We start from the raw sequence: 18,560 nt of genomic DNA on the forward strand, positions 1-18,560 counted from the left end.
GTAGTCTGTCAAAGTCGAAGAAGCCTGCCACTGTTGGAGAGCTTATGAGGGCTCAGATGGGGGTTTCCAAGCAGATCGATTCCAGGATTACGAGGGGCTAGCTGAGAATTGCTGCAGGGCAGGTGAGCTCTATTTCGCTTTTTTTTTTTTATTTTTTTTTTATTGTTTCCTTAACCCACACTCCCCCTCCTCTCAACCCTAACCCACCAGCTTGTCTCCCCCTCTTATTCTTCTTCCTACAACCTACCGCACACTACCCCCCGCCTCACCCTACCCTATTCCCTCCATCCCCATGCTGTCTGGCAGCCCACCCATCTACCCGGCTTTGTGTTGATTTGGAGGAATTTCTTCACCTTACAGTTTCTGTTGATTTGGATAAGAAGATGGGTTATGGGGGAATTTCTTCATTTACAATTAAAATTTATTTACGCATAATTACTTTCCAAACGATTTCTTATTCTGTATTCTATTTTGTTTAATGGTTACCAAACAGTTTTCATTTTTTCTATAAAAAAAAGTTTTTTATTAGTGAATAGGCCAAATTTGGCGGTTAATAAAGCTACAAAATTGCAAATTTTTTTTTTTCTGATGAATGAAAAAAAAACTTTCCCCTAAAAATAAAAGGGGAATGAACAAGGAAAAATACAAGGAGAAAATTCCACAACAAAACAACAGACTAACCCACAACCTAATCAAGCTGAAGGGAAACCACACAAGAGGAACAAAGAACACAATCAAATCCAAAGAAACAATCACCTGTATATAAAGTTGACTTTCTTCCCATTAGGATTATAGGGAATAATGGGAGGAATCACCCAACTCCAACTTTGATTCTTAGAAACTAAGGAAGGACTCTCCCGGTCCAAAAATGCACTATTAGATCCAAAAACTCTCTTACAATTGACGTCAAAAGTACTATCATCTGCATTAGGTGGAATGGCCACCACATCTCCATTCGGATTATCAATTGGAGCATTCTGAGCCAACGTCGATTGGGGATCCAGATGAGTCAACGAAGCTTGCAACAAACCTCCTGTTGGAATTGGGTGTCCATCAAACCCGAATTATTAAATTATTGAATTTAATTTTTACATTTTATTATTTTATGTGGGCTTATAAGAATGTTCCATAGGTCTTTACCTAAAACTTATCTGAGCTGGGAATGGGACTGGACATCCTGTTTATATGGTTTCCATATCGCATGTCACGAGAAATGGAGATTTCGGGGCATGGATGTGGGTACACGTCGAGAACGTGTATAGCTGAGAATCTGGTATGTATATCTTATGTACTGCTACTGGTTGTGCGTGTGATATACTTACCCGCTACTCGATGGCCCTTTGACCTGAGAAGATTTCATTTGTTGCAGTGTGGCATTCTGGATTTTGGTAAGCCAATGGTTGATGTCCAATCGGACTATAAATCGGTACACTGGATTCGTGATCCTGCATTGTAAGCAAAGGGTTTCTCAACATGGAATCCACTACTTGTTTACGGGGAATATCTAGGAGAGAGAAAGTCGGTGATTGGTCCGATAGAAATCTGGATCCAGTGTTTATTCGGAATGTTTTATAAATTTATTTTCAATATAAAATTAATATATAATATATTAAATTTTATTTCAAAGTTTTATGGCCCTCCTATCGCAATCACATATTCTCTCGATCAACGTACATGATGAATTGGGGATAAGTAGCATTAAAGTACATACCCTATAATTCATTACGGGATATTAGAAAAGTAAAAGGGCTTATGTGCAATAAAAGAGTTTATTGGACACATGGCATTATATGAGAGAATAAAATATTTATGGTTGAATATCTTCTTATATTATGGCTAGAGATATTATGAGAATATCTCATGAACCGTAATTTGGAAAGATTGTATCCCTTTTGAGATTCTATCTTTTCACTTTAGTAGCACATTGGAGTTGCAAAAATTAGAAGATTCACAAAACACCAAAATAAAAAATTGAGCCAAAGCCAAAATGGAAGGAGGTTACTTGAGACCCAAGGATCTCCAAAACTATAAAAAGAGGGAGAGGGAGGAGCTTCCCACGATTTTTGGCGGTGCTCTCTCCCCCTCCCACGATTTCTCTCTCTCCCCTCTCTTGTAGTAGTGTGTGTGAGACTTGAGTTAAAGAACTCAAGAGGCTTTGTTGATTTTTGTGCTCTTCTAAAAGGTTGTAAGTATTGATCAAGCTACAAATTTGCTACTAAGGTAACCATGAATGTTATTTTGAAACTATTTCTTCCTTACTCTTGATTATGAACTACAAGTATTGATCCGATCCAGATTCCGTTGTGTATTGGGTTTATTCTCAAAAGTTGGTATCAAAGCATTGCTTGTATGTTCATGGTTGGAGTATGGTTTTGATAGAATAGGGTTCTCCATGTTCCTAGAATAAAGTTGTTAATTTTTTCAATAAGAGGATGCATTTTTTAATTTGATTATATTATGATTGATATGAAAAGGGAAGAAAAATAAATAGTTATTTTTTATTTTCATATTTAAAATTTATAAAAAAAAAAATATCTTTTTCTTGAAAATTTATTATGGATTTTTATTGGACTTTTTAGTTCAATTTTTTGAATGCACTCACACTTAATGGTTAAGTAGGTGATTTGCATTCACCCAATTTTGTCACATGTTGATGTGGGGTCATATGTATCATTACCTTATTGGACTAGATCATGGAGAATTCTTATTTTATCTTGGTGGTTATGAGAATGGATTTAATTTGTAAGTCTATGTGGATTGTGGTATTTAATTGTTTTTGTGAAATATGGAATGTGATGTGCGTTGTGCTCTCTCCCCCCCTCTATCTCTCTTCCCTTATTCTTTTTGATAAAATTATGTACTCCACCCCTTGGGCAATCCAATGGTGGGTTGTATTTACCAAAGGGGTTTCTTCCCCAAGAAAAGTGTACAGAGAACTAGGTTGTAATTTTATTTATTTTATGTAAGTTCAACCGATGGAGATTTTGAAGATCTTAAAAAAAGATGGAGGCCAACATACAATGATGGAAGGAGATAGAAAGGAGCATGAAGATGCAAAGAACAAAGCATGGAGATGCCAAAGGATGGAGCAAGCATTTTTTTTGTGCATCACTTGATGCACTGGACTAGAGAAAGGGTTTTCTATTTTTGGTTTTGTACTCTCTCTCGCCCTCTCTGCTCTTCTTCTTCTCGCTCTTTTTGTTTTTCTGGTTCTGACGGAACCAAGGAGTGTTGGATTGGGGTTTTTGGAAAAGGAAGACAGTGAGGTTGGTTCTGGGAAAAAAATGAGAAGAAGGGGTGGTTCGATTAGTTTACAGAAGGGTTTCAACTTTTTTTTTTTTGCGCTGCTATATAGTGAGATAGAAGGGAAAGGGAAGGTGGGTTAGGGGTTTCAGTGGGGTCGAAGGAGAGGGATGGGAGATAGAGAGTGATGTATTGGCATCGTCTTCTAATCTTCTAACTATCCTGGGTATTTCTCTGCTTTCAAATTATACTCAAAACTTTGCTCTGCAACTCCTTTCTGTTCTTGACAAGAACTATTTCCAAGAGCAAGTTTGAACCAACCATTTGATCTGTACAAAAGAAGCTAAATATCAAGGGAAGTCAATCCATGAGAGTCATTCACAACCACAATTATTTCTATTTTGGAAAGAACACCCTCCACATCTACAATGCCTCTACCTATCTGAAAATAGAAAGAGTCATTCACGACCACAAACACTGCAAGTTTGAGAAAAAAACCCAATTCAAAAATCTTCATAAAACACCTAGACTATATATTACTTCAAACTTCAAGCCTTTCAGAAATCACCCAACAGTTCTTGAAGGTGGACTTGGACAACCCATCACACGGATGCATTTAGGAATTTGCTACCCAATGAGATTCTAAGAAAGAGGGAAGGAAGGAAGTCAGAAAAGGAACTTAGAACCAGAAACCAGAGAAGCTCGCTAATATGAGAAAAAAAAAATTGGAAAAATGGAAATTCAAGAAAAGGGATTTTGTTATCCAGCGGTGGATGTGAGGTCCAGTGGTAGGATGCATGACCCACGTAATCCATTCTTCCAAATAGCCCCTAAGCAGTTCCAAAAGTCCAAATTGGATAATGGAACTGTCGGAAACAAGGGAACTGATTCAAAATTGCATTCCTAACCTTCGTTGAAGGGTTTTTAAATTTCTGAACTTTGTGTCAACCCGTCAGAAAGAAGAAATTAAGTTTGGTGATTTGGTGGAAAAAAGAGCCACGCATTGGGGATTTTTTGAAACAGAACGAATACGAATGGATTAAGAGATTCAGATTCAGTTAGGAAAACCTAGTTTATAGTTAAAAAAACACTATAGGTTAGGGGTTTGAATTCGATTAATAGCGATACCATCTCAAGGGTACATGCAGTGGGAAAGCTTGCACGCTCAATGAATTCATACACTCAAGGTTCTTGTTTTGGGGTTGAAGAAGAAGAACACAAGGTTTTTTGGGAAGAAGCCGCAAAAGGAGTTTTGGGGTTGAGGAGGGTAAAATTGGAATAAAATAACATTAAGGGTATTATGGGGTTTAAGAAGAAGAAAAAGAAAAAGAAGAAGAATGAAGAAGGGATCGGTCCCACTCCAGAAACCTTTTTTAACTCCAATTAAAGGGTAATATCATCTTTTAAACTCTTATTTTAACACCGTCAGTCACTTAGGGTACGGTTGATATAACCTTTATAAAGTAGGGGAGGGGGTAGATATTTTTCAAAACTTGGGTACTGGATTAATATTAGGCAAACTTAGAGGGGAGGGGGATGATATTTTCCCTTATTAATATTATGTAAATCAATATGTTTTGTACAGGGTCTTATTGAAGCAATTTCAACCATTTTCCCTGTAGCAAACCATCGACACTGCAGCAGACTTCTATACAACAATTTCAAGAAAGTTTTTGGAGGTGGGCCTGCATTACGAGGTTATTCATGGGCAGCCAGCAAAGCATACAATATTTTTGAATTCCAAAGGGCCATGGATGGTATGAAAGCAGAAAGGAAGGAGGCATATGTATAGTTGATGAAGACTCCAGTTAATATGTGGAGTCGACATGCATTTGATCATAGAGCCAAGAGTGATCAAATAACGAACAATATGACTGAGTCATTCAACTAATGGGTTGGATCATGTAGGGATAAGCCAATCCTTACCTTAATCAACTTAGTCAGATCTAAGTTAATGGTAGGTTACAGAAAAGGTTTCCAAAGGGTTGTAACTTTGAAGAGCATATCACTCCAAGAATGAAGAAAAAACTTGATGATTTGCAGAGAGGTGTCAGGTATTGTAGAGCAACATTTGCTGGAGGAGATAAGTATGAGGTACAGGATAACAGTGTTAGGTATGTGGTGGACTTGGCAAATAACTTCTGTGAGTGTGGGATCTACATAGCAACTGGATTGCCATGTAAACATGTGGGAGCATGCATTCAATATAATAGGATACCTCTTCAGCAATTCTGTGACTCATACTACTCAAAAGAGAGGTATATACTAGCTCATGAGGGAATGATTGATCCATTGTCTGATCTAAGCACTTTAGAAGACAGATCCCTACTTCTACCACCAATGAAGAGGTCAATTGGCAGACCAAATAAGTCAAGGAGGAGAGAACAAGATGAGGCAGCTAAAGAAGACATTAGGAAGGGGTCTAGCACTATGAGATGTAGCAAATGTGAATCATTTGATCACAATAGGAGGATATGCAAAGGAGGTCCAGGTGCTGAGAAGAGGAAATCTACTTCTAAGAATAAGGTACCTTAACTGATTTTATCATTTTACAATTAAACTCTTTCAACTTTTATGCATTAATATTTACCACTATAATTATTTATTTTGTTCATGCCAGGGGTCCTCTCAGCAGAGGTCCTCTCAACAGAGGACACCTAAGAAGGGCACCAGCTCTTCTCAGCCGAGCTCCACTCAGCAGAGCTCCCCTTAGATGGTAACCAGATCCTCTCAGCAGAGATCACCTCGAATGGTAACCAGATCTTCTCAGGCTAGGTCCCCTCAGCAGACCTCCCCTCAGGTGGTAACCAGATCCTCCCAGCAGAGATCACCTCAGATGGTAACCAGATCTTCTCAGGCTAGGTCCCCTCAGCAGACCTCCCCTCAGGTGGTAACCAGATCCTCCCAGCAGAGATCACCTTAGATGGTAACCAAATCTTCTCAAGCCAGGTCCCCTCAGGTGGTAACCAAATCCTCCCAGCAGAGATCACCTCAGATGGTAACCAGAGCTTCTCAGACTAGGTCCCCTCAGGTGGTAACTAGGTCCTCTCAACAGAGGTCCCCTCAGCAGAATGTTGGTGTCAAGGTAGCACTATTAACTGAATTATCATTTTCATTTTAGAGTTTTGTACATAAAACTTGAAATTTTATATATATGTTTAGTTGATGCAACTGTAGAGGAAATCAAGGTGTGATACACTAGATGATATATCATCATCTCAAAAAGCAACCAGATCCTCACAATAGTCATGTACAACTGCACAAGATGTGATTCAGAAAAGGATGGTAGCCAAGGCTATATATGAAAGAGAAGGCAAGGAGAGCCAGTAGAGCTACCCAATGAAATGGTGAGTGGAGTTGCTGCCTAGGACCAGTCTAACTGCACAAGATGTGATTTACTTTGATTACATGATTAGCCAGTTTAAATAAATGCCTGAGTTCCTGCATTGGTAAACTGATATGTATTTTTGCCATGTACAGTTCAGTTGCTGTCTAAGAGCAGTCCATGGAGCTGATGAGTTACTGTGTTGGAGGTGCATTGTTTTGGAGCTGAAGTGTTTTGGAGCTGCTGTGTGTTGGAGCTGAAGGTTGGAGGAGCTAAAGTGGAGTTGCAGTGTTAGAGCTGAAGTGGAGGCTATGGGTTGATTTATGATTTAGCAAGTTCTATTGGATTTAGTTGGAAAACATTTTGTAACTTAATGGTTTGACTTGGATTTGGATCAACATTTGGTATTATGTTTGCAAATGTTGTTTTTAATATGATGTATGGACCAATGTGCTTGGAAAATAATTAACAATGTAATGTTATAGAAAATAATTAACAATGTAATGTTAGAGAATGGTCTGATTTTTTATCCTAAATTTTGGTCATTGAGCATTGCAGATCACTACTTCCCAAAAAGCCAATCATGTTGATGATTAAACTTGATAAACATCAAGACTTCTTTGGCTATGGTCATGGAGATTGATGATTAAACTCCGAGAGCATATCCAAAAGATGGCCGAGAAGCAGCCATTGCCCAAGAAACCTATCTTCTCCAGGAAGACAGCACTCTCGGATGAAATCATGACTATCCCCTTCCCCAAGGAGTTCAAGATGCCGACGTTTGAGTATTATGATGGCAGCACCGACCCTGTTCAGCATCTGGAAGGCTTCAACTCAATTATGGCTTTTTGTGGGGCCGCTGATGCGATCATGTGTCGCGCTTTCCCCCCAACGTTGAGGAAGGCCGCCAAAACTTGGTTCACCCACCTAGAACCAAACTCCATTCATGAGTTTCGACAGCTCAGCATAGCCTTCGCCTCTGCCTTCACAAGCAGTCGGAGCTACAAGAAGACACTGGTAAGCCTCACCATGGTGAAGCAGAAAAGTGGCGAAACTCTAAGATCCTACTTAACTCGGTTCAACTAGGTCAAGCTAGAAGTGGAGGACCTTGATCCCAAAGTAGAATACACCGCTCTACTAGCTGGGATTTGCGACAAGGACCTCAATTGGGAACTTTGCAAGAGTAATCCCAGCAATCTGAAGGAACTCCAGGCCAGATGCGAGGAGTACATGACGACGGTGGAAACCCTAGACGCAAAGATGGATGCCCAGGATGGTAGAACCAAGAAAAAGAGAACCGAGCGAGAGGAGAAGCGAGGCCGTGAAGACAACAGGAAGAGGAGGCGGTGTTGGGGTAAATTCCACATGTCACCCATTATGGTTTTGATGATCACTCTTGCTGCTTCAGTTACATGTCTGTCTGAACTCTCTCTTGTAACTGCTGATGAATATAGCTTGAATTTGTTCAGGGCAAGATTTCATTCATGCTGTTTGAATGGTTAGCTTGTTTGTTACTATATAATGATATTTAAAAGCCTTCTGATTTTGTATCAGAACCTCATTTGCTGAACTTACATGCACTTAAAGAGTTACAATGACTATTTTTTTGTTAACAGAACAGAGGGAGAAAAGAAAAGAAAAGGTAACCCAATTGGATTAGCAATATGATTTGGTTCATCTATGACCACATTTGAATGTGGAAGATATGGAGTTGTGAGGGCAATAGCAACAGTAAATTGAATGTGGAAGATATGGAGTTTGATGAAATGCATTGGAGAACATTTTAGGTTCATGAATTATTGATTTTCTTTTCCTGTTTTTGATAATAAGGAGGAATTGGGTTACTTCATATGAATGTCTGCAAAAGTTTTTCTGTGGTTTATGGATGATTTTACTTTGTAAAGGAGTAGTCTTTGAGCAATATAGTTGATTTTCAGGGGAACCCATTTTTTTATTTTTCAGGATATCTTTAGGAATTAAGGAATCATTACTAGTCTAGTCAATTATCGATTGTAAGAGTAGTCGTGATTGAAGAAAGCAAATGGAAAATATTACACATTTGAAACTATGGCAGGGGATTATCATGCTGCCCGTCTATTTAATCCTTCCTTTAATAGTGATTTTTCAAAGCTTAGATATAACTGCTTGGGAGAAAGTTCTCTATCCGAGTTTCAATTCTGGAGATTTCAGTTTCTTCCCCATATCTGTGAATGGACAGAATTCAAAGGAAATGCCATAGCTGCTGATTCAAATCATGATTGTTGAGAGGAATTTTTCTTTCCATCCATCCCAAATTCCCAAGGTTTTAAAGATTAGAATGCGTAGCCAGGTTTTAAAGATCAGAATTGAAAGCCACCTATCCGATTGGACTGGAATTGGTCTAAAATCAGCATAAACTGCCCTAAACATTGCTATTTGGAAACTGTGTCTCTATTTCACTTCTTGAAACACTGCCTTTGTCCTTTTTTCTTTTACTTTTTCCAATTTTTGAAGGCATGCCAAGGTACTTAAATGACCTTTATGATTCCTTCAGATTTAGACAATTTGCAGAAGCTTGACAGTAGTGATTCAGAGTATATTTTAGAGCTTTCATTAAGTGTGGAGTTGCCCACAGAATTTGAAGGTTGTCGTTGGCAAATAATGAATTATCTAATTTTAGATTCACTCTTTTGCATTCTCCTTCCACTACACCACAAAAGGATTGGATTCATGTTAGACTATATTACTTAGGTAGCCTGGGCAGCTGACCCAACAAGCAAGAAGTTGACCCATAAATCAAACACACCAGAAGATACAAGAACACAGTGCTATCCAAGCTCATTAGCAAATCCAAACCAAAACCTTTCCTTGGATTAAAGCTCCTCTCTAAAAGATCAGGGAACATCAAGCACTATAGCTTGCATAGTATTAAACTTAACATATCTATTGAAGTTGGGGTTTCTAACCACAACAAAGTGTCAAGAACACCAAAAACCATAACATTCCAAATACAATACACTAAAATCCCAAATGCATTCATTGAAAGCAAATTGTTCATTCAAATTACCAAACAAGACCATGTTTATGAACACCCCCTTCCCATACATTAGGTGAAACTCCCCTTTCCATACATTAAGTGCCCTACCCCATACACTCCATCATATTTTCAGAACAATTACAACAAAGTTCAAGACAAACAACGCAACCATCATTTGATAAAACATCTTCATTGCAGCATTTGACTTTTCCAACTCAATCACTCTATTCTTAAACCTACAAAATTCCTCCTCCTTCTGTTGATCCCTCTTCTGTTGCTCCATCCTCTGTTGTTCTTCTACACTAATTACACCCATAGTATTTGTTGGACCTGGATGTGGAGCTGGAACATTGGTGAGGCTACATTGACCTGGTTCACTCATGGTATAACACCATTGGAAGAAGTTGCACCCACCATTATTTTTGTCTGCACAGTTATAATATAGCCTATTTGGGTTATCTGTTGAGTTCGAGATCCTTACAGCAGCTCTTGACCTACAAAAACACAGCTTGTTCTCACACTTAAGGTACCCTGAATAGCTCTCATTGACACTACTAGAAGACATTGTACCGGCAAACATAACATTGAATCTAAGCATTAATAATAGTCCCATCAAGGAATCAAATGATCTATTCCATGAAGAATTGATAATGAAATACTGGAGAACAAGGAGGCAAAAGCATATTAAGCAAGCAGAACCATATACAAGGCAGAATAATTCTCATGAGCTAAACCACAATGAAGCTACTAGCCCAAATAATAACACTTATGAAGTTGGAGATGGAATGGAAGTTTACTCACCATCATCTTATGTAAAGAGCTCAAGGGTTTTAGCTCCTGTTCACTTTCAATCTTAAACACTTGTGGGTTATTCCATAGGAAGGGTGGGCTGTTCACATTCAATCTTACTTCAGCTTCACCTTTTTGTCCAATCTCTAATTATACAAAGTTTGAAAACAGGAATCTAGAGTCAAATGTTACTTTGAGGTGGCCGTTTTATTGAGTACCCTATGCTCTGTATTTCTTCTTTCTCTGCCTCTGATGATGGAAAGAAGAAGAAGAAGAAATGATGTAGTAGAGCTATTAAGTGCTTGGCTTACAAGGCCATGAAGCAAAAGTAGATTCTTTTGGCTTCTTCAGACAATGTAAATATATTCTCTTTTCTTTTCTGGTGCTTTGTTCTTTTTTCATAAGAATATATTATTAGCACAAAAGTTAAATTAACCCAAAAATTAAGTCATTGTCCTCATGATAACATGACAATATATCCAAAACGTTTATCCATGTCTCAGCTTGCAGTGTCTAGTCAAAAATTTTTGGCTTCTTCAGGCAAAAGAGGTGTTCTGGTTGCATAAATCTAGAGTCTCCTAAGGCTGTTTGCAATTGTAATAAACATTGTATTACCCACGTTTTAGATGATTCGGGCACCAAATGTTTTGATCCTTTTTCCATTGCTAATAATTTATGTAATTATTTCAAATCTATTTCTACAACCTATAACCCACTTGACCCCGCTTTCATTAAAACTGTTTTGATCCTGTGAACTCTGAGAGTGAAAATTTATTCCTCTTCCATTCTATCTAAGGAGGAAATTCGGAACATTGTCTCTAGTATTGGTGCTTTGAAAGCACCTACGCATGATAGTATTCCCACTATTTCTTTCATAGATGCTGGGACAAATCTAATGTTTGCTCTTTTGCTCATACTTTTTTTTTCCTGAGGCTTATGTTTAGTACTAACCATAGTCTTCTTTCTCCTATTCTTAAAATTATAGTTTATATCAAATTTTGGGCTTCAGTGAGTAGTGAGCAGTGAGCTTTACTCACGGTCATGGGTTGACAGATATATCAATTTTTTCCAGCCAAACTCATATACGATTGCAGAGGCTGATTAGGTTTTCCCAATATCAGAAAGGTTTGAGAATGGATGAAGAAATTCAAAGAAATACTTACAGATCTTGGAGTCGCAGGTCAAACCGAAGTTGGAGAAACTAGAGAAGTTGCAGTTTCAGAAGTTGCAAGTCCACAAACACCAGCTGGAGAAGTTGCGGGTGCTCTAACCGAGCTTGGAGAAGTTGTAGGTGCTCTAACCCCCTTCTTTAACACTTTTCTCTTCCAGTGTGGCTCGATTAAGGGAACAACGCAGTGGTTATGGAGGTTCTCGGCCAAGATTGGGAGGAAGAAGAGTTGCAGCTCTGCGTAGGGTGTTTAATTTGGGAATTTCTTCAATTTCAAACCCTAAAAATCCCTTAACATTTTAGTCATTTGTGAAACCCCAATGGCAAGGGCAATTCCGTCAGTTCAAGTCTATTTTTTAACAGTGTTGATCATGAATGATGAAATGGACCTATCTGTTACCGTTTGCAAACCTCAGGGGGGTACGCAGAATTTTCCAAACCTGGGGGGTGAAAATATCCTTTCGTCAAACCTCGGGGGTGGTATGCGTAAATTTCCCTTGTTTTAATTAGCCCAAAAAAACAAAAATTCAATGATCATGATATTTATTGTGTTTTTACTTGTACATGTGTAGATCTTTTCGACATGGTTGCCCTAATCAACAATACCCTTATGCCACTTATCACCCATTCAAAATTGACCGGACCGAATTATGAGAATTGACATCATAACATTATACTCCTTCTCAAGGCTGAGAGACTTGACTCTGTCCTACCAGAAGAGTCTCCCACTATACCGTCCGCTGACATGGATGGAACTGAGGGTATTACTGAATTTACCGCAGAACAACTAAAGAAAAGGGTGGGCATCTTCAAATCCTACCATCAAAGGGATTCAAAGATCCAACTGTACATTTTGAATTCCATTGACAAATCGATTGTCAAGTCTGTCAAGGGAATATCTTCGGCGGGTGACATGATGGCTAAGATCAAAGAGTTGTATAGCCAACAAGACACCCACATAGAGTACGAGCTGGTGGATAAGATCCACAGTCTCAAGATAGAACCTAGAACTCCGATCTTGGACCACGTGATGAAAATTCAAAACTTGTTCGAACAATTGGACGGTTTAGGTTCTGAAAAGTTCTCCTTGAAGTATCAGAGGAACGTCATTTTTAAATCTCTCTCCGGCTCATTCAGTTCATTTATTTTCAACTCCAATATGAACAAGTTAGATGTTCAGTTAACCAAGCTGGGTAATATGTTACAAGAAGCCGAGAGAGCGATTAAAAAGGAACACTACAAGAAATTGGGCCTACGACGGCGTTTTTAAACGCCGCTATAAGTCCAAAAAAAGCCATCATAGGATATAACGGCGTTTAAAATTTGTGCCACTGAAATGTCGGCAAAGGTACCGCCGTTTTTGTACAACGGTGTTGTTTTAGTGTGACTGTGTATGTACCTTTTTCGCGGCGTTTTTTAATAAATGCCGGGAAAAATTACTACAACGGCGTTTTCGTAAGTGTCATGATAGGTATTGAATTTCTTTTCTTTTGTGACATTTTTCAATAAACGACGGGAAAAGTGTATTACAACAGCATTTAAAAAGTGCCGTGATAGGTGTTGAGTTTATACTTTTAGCCGCTGCTATATGTATTTTTTTTTTTTTTTTAAATTATTTCTATATTCAATCCATTAACCTGTTTCAAAGATAATAGATTCATCATGTCACCTATTTTTATATCCAAACCAAATCCATATATAAAACAGAGATATACCTCCCCAAATACCCTACCCATTTCATATTCGAAGTGCATCCACAAAGATGGGATGAAATAAGAGATTTAAGTAAATATATCCAAGTCATGTTAAAGTCTGATACATTTAAAAAGCAATGGACTGAAACAGAGATTAAGTGATCAATAGTCCAAATTAAACTCAAATCTGACCCATTTATAAGCAATAGGTAGAAACAAGGACTGGAGCAAGTAATTATCCAAATCAATAGACTGAAACAGCGTGTCCTTTTATGCACAAATTCAAAATTCATCACAGATCATCTAAAAAGAATTCGGAGTTTGAGATGCTCAAGTCTAACTGATGCCTTAACACACTTGAGGGGATTGTAATCTAATAATTGATGGTATATCTCTAGAACTATCATGAGATGGTAAGTTACAATGAATGCTCTGGTACAGAAACATGAAGCATATTAGGTATTATGAGATCCAACACAAATACTTGTTAATGATTAGACAAACAATATCACAAGTATGGATGGTCAACTAAGTATAAGAATAGGTTAGAAACGAATATGTCTCTTGAAAAGTTGGTCTCAACTATATAAACTAACTTGTTCCTCTTTAGTTATATCAAGTCTAAAAGAATAATAAATGAAACACAATATTAAGCTAAGCATGGCGTAACACAGAGAAAATGAAATTTATGAACTAACAAGAAATAGAGTTTTAATTGGATCCTTATCACCTAGCATCACACTTCTTTATACTAACAATGAAATATTACTCTTACAAAGTACTTAGCCCTTCACTCATAATCAAATGAAAACATGTTTTGCAGCCACAGTACAGTTATAATTGCCTCTTCTTACAAAGATGATTACTTTAACCATAGCATTTCAAGATTTCTAAATCATGTGGATGTACCTGAGGAGCACCGCCAAAAGATCGTCGGGAGTAGATCCGCACGGCGAGGTAAAGTCTACATCATCGGCATTAACTTGAGCCATTTGAAGAGCTCTCTTTCTTTGCCTCAACAACCAAACCCGTCAATCTATCTTTTCCTACCAAGGCACAAGTTAAACCAAGAAATTCAATATTTTCATATGTAGACTATCATAACCTATTAAGTATCAAATAAGCTTCCCCTTACCCAAAAAAAAAACAAGTAAGCTTCCCAATGATTGTTCACTATGTAAAACATGAAAAAGAAAAAGAAAGAGGGAAGTCGAATGGTGGGTATCAACGACCAGCGACATTCCCATAGTTATTTGAGATCTGAAGATTGTGAGGTTGAGGCTACCTGAAAGAACTCATCGATTAAGAATCCCAATGCAAATAGAAATCCATTCATCCATACTTACCATCTATGCAAGCCCAATTTCCAATCCCTTTCATCATGAGAAACAAGACTCATGATATGCATTTTGTGGCACATCCAACATACCCCCAAAGATCTGAAAAACACACCCACACAAGTCACATGATCTGATTTTACAACCCCATCCCCAAAATCACCAAACACACACACACATGAGCTCGACTAACTACAATGCTTAGCAAAAGCTTCATCAATTTCATTAGAAGTAAAATCAGAAATTTGTTGTCATATTACAATATAGAATTATAAAATAAAGTACAAATTGCAAAAGAGCAATCTTACCATTGTGCCGAGGCCAACCCTCTTGCATTAGCATCTTCAAGTACCCAATCCAATTCTTCAAGCTTAGGAGATAACTATGACATGAATGCTACCAATTTCTCATGATCATGCTGTATTTCCTAGAAATTTACCAAACTGTTATAGTCAACTTCAGTTTCAAATTAGTTGTAATGTGGTCATCCCTTACCTGCCATTTCTTGACAAAAAAAAGTAGAGAAATCACATGCCTTGGTTGATGAGGAAGGGAAAAAAGAAGAAAAGAAACAAAAAAAAATGTCCACCACGCCTATCCATGAAGCTTTTCAAAATCCAACATAACTAATCATCCTTGTTCCTATGACTTGACCCATTCTAATGTAATTTCATTATTCATATAGAAAGGCTGTGGGCCTTTTAGTTAAAAACATGTCATGTTTATGCATGTAGAAAGGAAAGAACTCAATCTTCACATATAGAATAATAAAGTAGAAGACAACTAGGAGGAATAGTTTCTGCTTTACATCCCCTTCTCTAATGGGACCAATTCCCCAAAGGAAACTCTAAGAAAGATGAAGAGAGATAGAGAGGTTAGGTTTAGAAGAACAAAACAGAATTTTTTTAGTTTCTTGATCCAAGAGCTCCAAACAATTGGATTAAAACCCTAAAGATGGAAATGGAAGAAAACATATTTAAACATTTATGGGACCCAATACCACCCCCCCCCCCCCCCCCATACACCACTATTCCCAAACTGAGATATCCACTGAAATTTCTTGATTCCAAACCTCTCAAATCCAACAGAATAAATAATAACTTACCATATTCCTGTCAACCCACGTCAAGCTATATATCTCTTCACCATATTCATAGTTTCATTCCTACAAGCAACACTTAGAGAGAGAGAGAGAGAGAGAGAGAGAGAGAGAGAGAGAGAGAGAGAGAAAGAGAGAGTCTACAAAAGAGGGCAATATATTACAAACCAGGTTATGTATGTACAAAAGAGAAAATCTATTAAACTTTCTCATAAACATCAAACATATCTCTCTCTCTCTCTCTCTCTCTCTCTCTCTCTCTCTCTCTTTGTAACTCCATCTCTAATTTACAATCAACCTGTAATGGTTGACAATGTTCTCATAATATGTTCATAAGTATGAATATAAAAGCAAGTTATGTCTATAAACTATCTCTGATTCCGGGTTCAAAATCATACTAACCTAATTAGTAACAATAAACCAAAGAAAACCTAAAGGAAATGAAATTAAGCAGATCAATACATAATGAGTAGAAAACAAATAAGATTTAACCTACAAAAGTCTCTGAAAATTGATCAAATGCAGAGAGACAGAGATATTAGCAACTAACCTTTTTTCCCAGTGAAGAGAGGTGGAGCTCTTAGATAGAGACGAAGTCGGGGGTCTGTTGCTCCCCTACCATGGCTGTTGAGAGGAAAGATTAGGAATGAGGATTTTAATTAATAACTCAAAAATGCGAATTTGTTGATAAGAATCAAAGGCAAGCGAAAATGAGCATCCAAGTCCATTGCAGAGGGTTGCCCAAGTCATCAGCTGCAATCTGTCCCAGCTTAAGTTTGATCTGAGTCAAAGATAATAAGAGAATTATTCAAATAGTTCAAGTTCTAACAAAAATGGGAGATAAAAATAGTAAGACAATTATTCAAATAGTTCAACCCCCAGGAGGGGAGAGATTAGTGAGATGAACTCTTGCAAGTTGGAATCTATTTATACACACAAGCCTCAAGTTCGATCGGGATTAAAGTTCACACAAATAATGATTGAGAAAGGGAACCAATTGTCCAAAGGTTGGATGGCTTTATACAGATGGTAAAGCTCCTTGGGTAGCATCCATTTACTTTGCATCCCATATTTTAAATATGAAGAGATTTTCCAAAGACTAGAAGGAAAAACACAAATTTAACACATGCCCTTCTTAGAGAAACTTCAAAACTGTACATAAGAAGATAACACAGTCACCATGCTCATTCCGAGCTAGTTGATCAATCAAAATACAACATTACAACGTACAAAGAGACAGGAAAAAAGGGGGGGAAAAAAATCCAACCAACTGACAACTGAACTCTTACTCCAAAAACGAATACATTTCGTACATAGAATGCAAGCTATAGAGACAAAGAAGAGACCTAATTATCCAAGGAACTACGCTCATAACTTGTCAAATAAGTACACCTATACATAACGCAAGATACGAGAGACAGCAAACAATTTATCAATGCAGCATTATGTATCACTAGAATAATGCATTTGTGATGGCTATAGTTTCACCAACTATATAGTAGGATTTGTTACATTGTTAAGGTTTTAATGGTTTCACTCTTAAACTCTAACAAGAGTTTCTAACCCCAAAAAAGGAAGAAGAAGAGAAAAAAAAAAAAGACATCCACAGTAACTAGTAATTAGAGCTAGGTAATTTCTAATAATGATTAGAATTCAGAACCAAACAAGATATCAAAAATCTAACATCCTAAACACACTTAGAAACAAATAGAACAAAGATGAAAGTAAAACCTATTCTATTTTCTTTTTCCCCACCTTTGTTTGATCAAAACAAATCCAAATTAGCTCAAATTCTACTGTTTTCACTTTTCACCATCACATCACCAACATAGACACATGTTCATACATATATAAACTACATACATAGAATGAATCGAAGCAAAATGAAGTTGTTATTCCTCAAATGTCTGCAACAGCTTTGCTTCAAAAAGCTTCTCAAATGGGTTCAACAGCAAGCAGTGGAAGTGGTTCTTTGCTTAGAGGTTTTGGCAGTTCTTCATTAAGTGGTCCTAAATCGACGAGGTCTCACTTTTGCTAATTTTAGGGCCAATTTTGGAGGTGGTGGGGGTGAAACATTGTCATAGATGGAAAATGAAAATCATCTCCAAGATCTAATGAATTCTCTAGCAAATGGTGGCTCCTCCATTTTTGGAGCTGCTTCAGGAGGAATCCCTACCTTTGGAGTGAATTGCAATAGTGGTGGACATGAACAAGAGACCAATTTTGGTGGATTCAATACAAACAGAATGTCATTGGAACAACAACACCATCGGATACCAATTTTGGAAACATGGAAGAACCCAAGTTGCATCAAAATCTTACAGTGACACTCCCATTACGACACACGAGAGATAGAGAGAGAGAGAGAGAGATTCCTTCATGCACCTTCAAAGGTGGAAAAAAAAAAAAAAAGAAATCTTGGGTGGTTTCTTGGTTTCCTCTTTAAAAAAGAAAGTGTCCTACACTGCTACCTAATAGTAAAGAATATATAAATGGTGAATTTGAATTCTATGGGATTGGGTTGGGTTGACATTCTGTGAAGACACAAAACCACACTTCTCCTATTGTCACACTTCTCCTATTGTCTTTCTATGTTGACTCCTATTCACTAGAATGGCATCTCTCCACTCCACTCCTCTCCTCTCCCCTCCTCCACCTTTAACCATCCTTTTAAGTTTTATAAGTTTTATCCATCTCTTTAACTGCTCTACTTTATATTGATTGCTTGCTGAAATGTCAACATCTTCTCTTGGGGTCTCAATCTTTCTCCTCCTCTCCTTTTTCCTGAATTGACTCAATCATTGACAGAGAAGTTAGTGGAGGTCGATCTGACTCTATCCATAGTCCATACGACCATACCCAGGAGTATTAGTACTGTAGTATGATATA

At 37.7% G+C, this 18,560-nt stretch overlaps 1 long non-coding RNA gene across 1 annotated transcript; it reads left to right on the forward strand.

Moving 5' to 3' along the window:
• Window positions 1-4,075: 4,075 nt before the first annotated feature.
• Window positions 4,076-17,926, forward strand: LOC122648549. The gene is made up of 3 exons (XR_006331096.1): window positions 4,076-4,089; window positions 5,957-5,959; window positions 17,835-17,926. It is a non-coding gene; the product is annotated as an uncharacterized LOC122648549 (long non-coding RNA).
• Window positions 17,927-18,560: the final 634 nt, after the last annotated feature.

The sequence above is a fragment of the Telopea speciosissima genome, chromosome 1 (genome assembly GCF_018873765.1).
Source record: "Telopea speciosissima isolate NSW1024214 ecotype Mountain lineage chromosome 1, Tspe_v1, whole genome shotgun sequence".
NCBI lineage: Eukaryota > Viridiplantae > Streptophyta > Magnoliopsida > Proteales > Proteaceae > Telopea > Telopea speciosissima.